We start from the raw sequence: 8,284 nt of genomic DNA, 5'->3' as shown, positions 1-8,284 counted from the left end.
CTTCCATCAAACAATTAATCTCCTTCTTGCAAAAGCTAAGATATTTGAGTAGATTCATACACTTACTCTCCCAAGTGATATTTCCTCTACAACAGCTGACTCGTCAAGAGACGCTTGTTTGGAGTGAAGAAAGTGAAGGGCATTTTAGAGAGATTAAAAAGATGTTAGGGTCACTCCCTGTAATCCTCCAACCTTGTTGGGAAGAAACATTCTTTGTAAACCCTAGTGTGGGAGAAGAAGCCATCGGTGCTGCCCTCCTACAAAAAGATCCAAAAACCTCCTTTATGAGGCCTGTGTATTTTGCTAGCCGCCTCATGGAAAACACAGAGAAGGCCTACACCCTGATGGAACAGCTAGTGTTAGCTCTCATGTTTGCGGTAACCAAATTTCGGCCATACTTGCTGCCGAAGAGGTTTGTAATTATCACTGTGGAGGATATGTTTCCCTATGCACTACAACATATGGAAATCTCTGACAAAATAGCAAAGTGGGTGGTGCGACTTCAAGAGTTTGATTATACAATACAGGTTGAAAGAACAACTCGAGCATGCTTAGCCGACATTTTAACAAACAAGTGCTATGAAAAAGTTTGCCATTTGAAGAGAAAGGAACTTCCACCACCTCCAGCTCTAGAGGCTTTGGTCAATGCTTATAGCCTCTACTTTGATGGAGCATACAAGAGAACCAAGGATAAGGCAACTGCAGGTATCGTGGTCTTATCCCCATTGGGAGAGAGGATCCATGGTGAAGGGATCACTCTAGAAGATGTCCACTCCAACAATGAAGCAGAATATCATGCTCTAATTCATGGCCTTTGTTGGTGCCTCGACAATTCAATTAAGAGATTAAACGCTTTTGGTGACTCCATGCTTTTGGTAAGGCAAATGCAAGGTACATGGGCTTGCAAAAATGCCCGTCTCTCTACTAAAATGAGAGAAGCAAAAGCTCTTATGAGGAGATTTAGGGAGGCACAAGTACATCATGTACCAAGAGACCAGAACAAGGATGCAGACCACCTAGCATCATCAAAGTTAAATGAGTCAATAGTGGGAGCAGTGGCCATCAAACTTCCACTTCAGCAAGGCAAGGAGGACTTGGAAGATATTATGCACATTCTGGAGCAAGGAGAGGCTCCTAAACACTTGAATGCAGGGGAAAGGCGATGGTTAGCTAGGAAGGCTACCAGGTATCGCATAGTAAATGATGACTTGTATTGTCTTGGTAAGGATAGTGTGCTTAGGAGAGTTCCTTTGAAGAATGAAATTGAAGAGATTTTAAAAGCTTGTCACGATGATATGTACGGAGGACACTTTGCACACGACGTCACTAGTAGAAAGGTTCTACAAGCTGGGTTTACTTGGCCAAGTCTTCATCGTGATGTCAAATATTGGTGTCAAACATGTGATGAATGTCAGAAAGCAGGACCACGACGGCTCATAGCTGAACCTCAGAATCCAATAAAGGTATATGGGCCCTTTGAGAAGTGGGGAATTGATGCCATAGGGCCTCTACCACGCACTCAGTCAGGTAAAGATTACATCATCATGGGAGTAGACTACATGACTAGATGGGCTGAGGCTATGTCGACCAATAGAATTACTGCTAAGGATGTGAGTCAGTTCATCTTTGACCACATCTGTTGCCGGTTTGGCACCCCTCTTGAAATACTATCTGATAGAGGACCAGGGTTTTAGAGCAGACTTGGTAGGAGAACTCATGAAGAAGCTAAATATTTAGCATCAACACTCTACTCCTTACTACCCTCAGTGCAATGGTTTGGTGGAAAAGGTAAATGGAATCATTTGCAAAATTCTCACCAAACAGGTACATGCCAGGCGCCAAGATTGGGACAAACACCTGAATGGAGCTCTATGGGCCTATAGAACCTCCTTCAAAACCACATTAGGGTACACACCCTTTCATTTGGTTTATGGAAAGGAGGCGCTTTTGCCCATTGAAGTGAAGTTAACAAGTCTTCGAATATTGGGTAGCCAGGTAGGCTCTCAAAAGGAGAAAGTACATCAAAGGATCATGGATCTAGAGAGGCTGCAATTGGATCGTGAAGAAGCCATCAACCACTATTCTCAAGAAGCAAAGAAGCGCAGAGAAAAGTTCAACAAAAAGCTAGCATCCAAAGACATCAAAAAGGGATCTCTGGTGCTTCGATATGACAATCGCTTCGACACTCGTAAGGATGGAAAGTTTCTTTTCCGATGGGAAGGCCCGTTCTTGGTCACCAAAAAGTTCAAAAATGGCTCTTACAGACTTCAAGACATTGATGGTAAAGTGCACAAGACCAGGACAAATGGATGGCGTCTAAAGCCTTATCACATCAGGATAAGGTCAGCTCAAGATCAAAGAAAGTAGGCTAGAGGCATAAATACCCCTAGCCAGGTTTGGGGGGGCTATGATCCGAGCCTATCACAAATTTTTGTTTATCATATTTTGTTGGTTTTCCTTGCTTCTAGAGGTTTACAATAAAAGAAAGAGTGAGAACAACCTCTTGGAAAATTTTAAAAAAAAATGATTTTTTCTTGACTAGTTCACCGGAGGTGAAAGGTAGAGGGAGAACCTAGTGGTAAAGGGAAGGGAAAATATGTAAATGTGAAAAGAAAAGATATGATGTGGTTGTGGAGCCATGCACCCATGATTCAAGGGTCATGAGTGGCTCATATCATCATGGCTTTGGAGCCATATGATGATTCAAACAAATGGGACCCAAGTGGAAGACTTGGTAAAGGAAGAAACCAGGCACATGATTTTGTTGAATTTTTAAAAAATACTTCCACTCCGATCCAAGAAAAGTTGTCTTCATCAAAGTTGTAACTGACGAGCTGAATATTCTGGCCATATTTTTTTTATAATTTTTGCATCTACGGTCTAGGAGATATGGCCAAAATGGTGGACGCCAGTTTTTTCAACTGTGGTGGAGACCACCCCCCTACCTTTACACACACACACCCTTCCTTTTCCACATTGAGACCTTCTTTAAAATCAGCCATTAGTCTTCTCACCCTCCTCTCCTTCCTCCTCTCTCTCAAGCTCAAAAACCCATCAAAGTTCCTCTTCTAATCACCTCTCAAGTCATGCTTAATCTTGTTGTAATTCAACCCCTTTCTATTATTACTAGATATGTATTGATTTTATGTAGATTCTTTACATTTTAGAATAAGGAAGCTCTTGGACTCAAGCTATGGAGGAAGGAGTGAAGACAACACAAGTGATGATGGAGCTAATTGGTCAACAAATCACTTGGAAGGAGCTTCTTCATTGGTTGAATGTCCCTAATCAAGCTTCATTTGTACAAATTACACTTGTATCTTAACCTCACTCCTAATCACTCTCTTTCCTATATAAAGAGGCCTTCCCCTTTGTAATTTCAAGCCTCCCTCAGCCCATTGAGCCTTTGTATCACTCACCATGAGCCCATAAGCTCATTCATTCACTCTATTCTTGCACATCCTAGAGTGCAAATTGTTTCATGCTAGTAACCTCTCCTCCTCTTACTTATGCTAATTAAGAGAAATGTTTTATATGCGTGCGAGAGTGCTTGATGTGATCTTGGCTAATCCTTGAGTGATTGTTTGGTAATCTATATGCTATTTATGTTGGGAGTGTTTGAAGTCATCCATTCCTTGTACACACACCACGGTTAATGCTTCATTCATAGTGATCTCTCTCTCTCTCTCTCTCTCTCTCTCTCTCTCTCTCTCTCTCTCTCTCTCTCTCTCTCTCTCTCTCTTTGTATAGCGGTCCTAGTCCACGCTTCCAAGACTAGGTGGTGCCCTCGTCTCATTTCCCTTGTGGCGCAATGGAGTTTGTTTTGGTGTAGAGGCCGCCATTCCAAATTTCCTTCGTCACTAGCAAGTGCAGATATAGACAAAATATTACTCTTGATCCCAGGTGCATAAAGTGTTAGGGGCTACAACCCTAACAATATTTAATACAGATACACAGTAATAATGCATACTACATTAATCTATTGCATACGAGGGTATTGAATAAAATCATGGAAACAAGAGACTAACTGTCGGACTGCAAGACAACGTCAAGAACCCAACTGCTCGCCTAAAAACTAATCCACTTAAAACATCAACCATTGGTGTGAAAACACCCTTAAGGTTCAAAGGTTCCATCCTTAGCTATAAACAAAAGTAAATAGACTGACACTGATGTATCTGGGCAGTAACACTAAATGAAGTCTTGCTTGAAGTTACTGCTCCTGAACACCTATATCTTTAGTTTGAGTTATTCCTCCTGATTGTGCATCCACATCATCTCCAGTTTCCACCAATGTAACCTCAGTAAGTGGTCTTCTAACATTACTTTAGCAAGTTTCATAAATGGGTCTTCAAATTGTTGTTGATCACCTGTGTCATTAATGTGTGTAACTCCAATTGAAACTGCTCCCTAAAATTCATCCTGAACTACATCCTAGAATGTATTTTGAACTTCAACTTCGACTGTAGTCTGAACTACATCACCTGTTGCAGTATCCATTTGCACATCCATTCGTACCTCCTGCTGCAACTGTGCATACTGATCCTTTAACTCAACATACTGTCTCTGCAAGATCATAATTTCCTCCTTTGTCTCCTCCTCTACAAAATCTTGATAAGGTTTACTCACAACATCATACATTTTGATCTTGATTTGTTCCCACACCCCTTTCATATATTCCATGACTTGATTTTTCATTTTGTCTATATCCCCTGAGCTGACATACCAACTATCTACATCTAGCTCTTCGTTAGACATGTCTCTAATCTTTTCTTCAACTTTCTTGCAAGATGCAACCCTGCTTAACAACACCCTATTGCTACTTTCCAAGGTAGCATTGACAGTAGACATTTCAGTTAACTGTGGTTGCAATACCTGAAACCACTCCTCCCTCCATTGAGAAATTTTGACTGAATTCTTTTCCCTGAATGACACCACCTTTTTATAAGAGGCCAACTCTTGTTGCATGAGTTCCTGAATCCTAGTCAGTTCCTGAACCTTCTTGTCCAAAAGTTCTATTTCAGTCTATGCCTTTTTGTCCTTTAAAGCTCCTTCTTTAATCTGTTTCAGTTCAATATGCATACCATCATTCTCTCTACTCAAGAATGTAAGATCCAGAGATTGTTGCTCGACATATTCCTTAACCAGCTTTAGTGCAGTTTGCACTTCATCCAATGACACAATAGAAAACTGAGCTTTAGAAATTGTAGGCCTCTCCAGAATAGGATCCCCAAACATTGTTACAAGTTCCTCCCCTGCCAATTTGTCCTTTTGATCGCCTGTTTTAGCAATTGTAGACTTAACAGGTTTGTCAGTCAAATGCATTGCAGTGTCAGTAAAAAAGTCTCCAAAATCTTTATCCATTTTATCCTTCATTGCATCTAAAGACTCCTGTTTGAATAATCTGCAGATAAAAGATCTTGAATATCTGTAGTCATTTGCAAAGACCTGTGATCAAATTGCAGTTTCTATCTTTTCTCCCTTCTCATTGTAAATCTTGCATCTTCAGTGATCTGTGCTAGAATTTGGGACTGTCTCCCCTGTAGAATACTTTTGTTATTGACATACTAAAACATAGCAGCTAGATAAGGCCCAACTTTAGTAGTCTTGTCCTTCCTTCTCTGTTTTGTATAGATCTCAAACTTGATTCCACCAAATAAGATATTGGCACATCTCATTTGTCTACCACTCTCAGTTGCCAAGAAAATGCCATAGTTTTCCCTACTAATATATTCTAATTTCACCAGCAAAAAGACTCTCTCTATAAACCACCTCACCTGTTGTAATTTGACTGAATTCTCCATGCCTGACAGTTGATAATAATGCCTTCCCCCTTGAGACTGACCAAAGGCCTTGGTCATATCCTTATCAATTGCCTTATTGACTTCATTGTATCTACAGTAGAAAGATCAAACACCTTGGTAATTAACTCTTCTATCAAATACTCTTGTTTGAAAACCTGTCCATCATTTTTCTGCAAGTGCTTCAGGTAGACTGAGGTCATTTGGTGATTTCTCCAACTTACCCAAGGCAATCTTGAAAAATAAAGCAAGCCAATCCTTCTAAGCCATGCAGTATTTGCTTCAATATGCTCTAAATCATACCTGAAGTCGAGAAAAGTGTAGTAAAAAAGATAGTTCCTCCCTTGCAGGTTGTACCATGCGGGTAGGAGTAACCATTTTCGGTTCATCATCCGAACTCCAGTCTGGCACCATTGGACCTTGATGGCAGCGAGTCTTCCTTGTAGAACGCATTGGTGTAGGTGTAACTTCATCCTCTTCTCAAGTATCCGGACAACACTCACAGATGAATTACAGACTATCGACATGTTCACCCCGTCGTAAAACGCAAAGGTTGGTTGTACACAAGGTGGTGAGCACGCGTTGCCTCTTTGCATGCATAACTAGTCACTGTCCCAAATTCATCATTAATAGGATGTCCACCTTGCTTCCACAATTTGTCCTTTACATTCCATTGGAAAATACTAGTTGATAGACAAATTATACATGTATTAGGGAGTCTATATATAAGATGCAAAATTATGTGTTTATCCTATCATAACACTTGTATATAGTAGAATATATTCCTATCTTAAAATGACTATGACTTTGGTCCAAGCCAAAAAAAAATCCCATCATTGCATATACAGTTGTATGGGGTATCAGATGCCATAAAAGACAAGGAAGAATGGCCATGTGATATCCATGGAACCCATGTGCACAATAAAATTTGCAACCAAGTCACATCCAACTTACTATGAAAATCCCAAATGTTCAAATTTTATGAATCAACATGGTCACATTTTTGTATATACTACATAACTTGAAGTGGAGACATCTACTATCTATACTATCTATGGAGGGGACTTCTTTTTCGGCATCGCTCAATCCGTGTGTCAGTCTTTTCTCCTTTTGTCGGGTCCACGCTCTCAGCTAAGGGAAGCTATTCCTAAGACAAGTGAATCTATTGCACACATCCTTCCTTCCCAAGATAAACACCACAAAGGTGATACTTAAGTTCCTTTTTGACCATCATGGCAAAGGCAGCCCACACAATGCCTCTACTCCTCTTGCTTATTATACGATTTTTTATTGAAGTGGCCGTTGGCATGGAGGCCAAAGAGAAGGCCAAGAAACTGAAGTTCTTCATGCTCACATACACAATCTCAAGACCGAGTTTAGTATGGTAGTGCTTTCGAGCAGGCTCCAATGACGCTGCAGCCCTAGCTTTCCAATGCAAATCTACACACCTTTCAAGAATGTTGCTGGCTGATGGTGAAGCTACATGGTGCACATGGGATTCAAGAGCTATCAGAGACTCACAACTTGACATTTGTGAGCTCCTACATGCGGTAGAATGTAGAAAAGGGTTATCATGTGTCAGAGGAAATCTCAAGTAGCAATCTTGAACTCAAGATTGCTATTTCTCTCTCTATATCCCTATTCTTTTTATTTGTATTTGTATCACCTGACAAAATTTCTCATTGAATGCTACACCAACCTAGGGGATCAGAATGTGCGTGTGTGCATGCGCACACATGCGTGCATGTGTGTGTGTGTGTGTGTGTGTGTGTGTGTGTGAGAGAGAGAGAGAGAGAGAGAGAGAGAGAGAGAGAGAGAGAGAGAGAGAGAGAGAGAGAGAAAGAAAGAGAGAGAGAGAGAGAGAGAGAGAGAGAGAGAGAGAGAGAGAGAGAGAGAGAGAGAGAGAGAGAGAGAGAGAGAGAGAATGAATCAATGTGCTCTAGTTGATGCCTCCTTTTTATAATTTATTCACCAAGAATACATCAACATGTGTCTACATGTCTTTATTGCCTTTGTCCTCTTGATCTTGCCCCCATCACAATTTGTATGTGTGTGTGTGCTGGGGGTTCTATGTATGTGTTGTGGTAGGCTCAGTAGATAATATGGGTTTCTTTCAAATCTTCTTATGCTCAACAAATAATAAGTTATTTCAAAGCTTATTATGCTCTTTCTTATAATCATGAGTTTGTGCCTCCTCATCATTTAAGGTTTTTTAGCTACTCGCATGTCATGCATAGCTTACAAATTTGTTGAACAATGTTGCACTGCCGAAGAGGGAAATACATGTGTAGATGAATGGAAAGCTCATAATGCATGGAGATTCCTCTATGGTGATGAAGGGAAAGTAAGGGGAGAGGTAAGTCATTTGTCATTGCTGAGTGATTGAAAGGAAAAGCAACTGCTTGGATAGTATAGGTAATGAGAAGTCAAATACTTGAAGAGATCAAGAAATGCTATTTCTTACACATGTGGATGACAAAATA

This window comes from Adiantum capillus-veneris, chromosome 10, assembly GCF_014529385.1.
Source record: "Adiantum capillus-veneris isolate H3 chromosome 10, ASM1452938v2, whole genome shotgun sequence".
In the NCBI taxonomy this organism is placed as follows: domain Eukaryota; kingdom Viridiplantae; phylum Streptophyta; class Polypodiopsida; order Polypodiales; family Pteridaceae; genus Adiantum; species Adiantum capillus-veneris.
The sequence above is the reverse complement of the archived record's forward strand: the minus strand, read 5'-3'. Positions refer to the sequence as shown.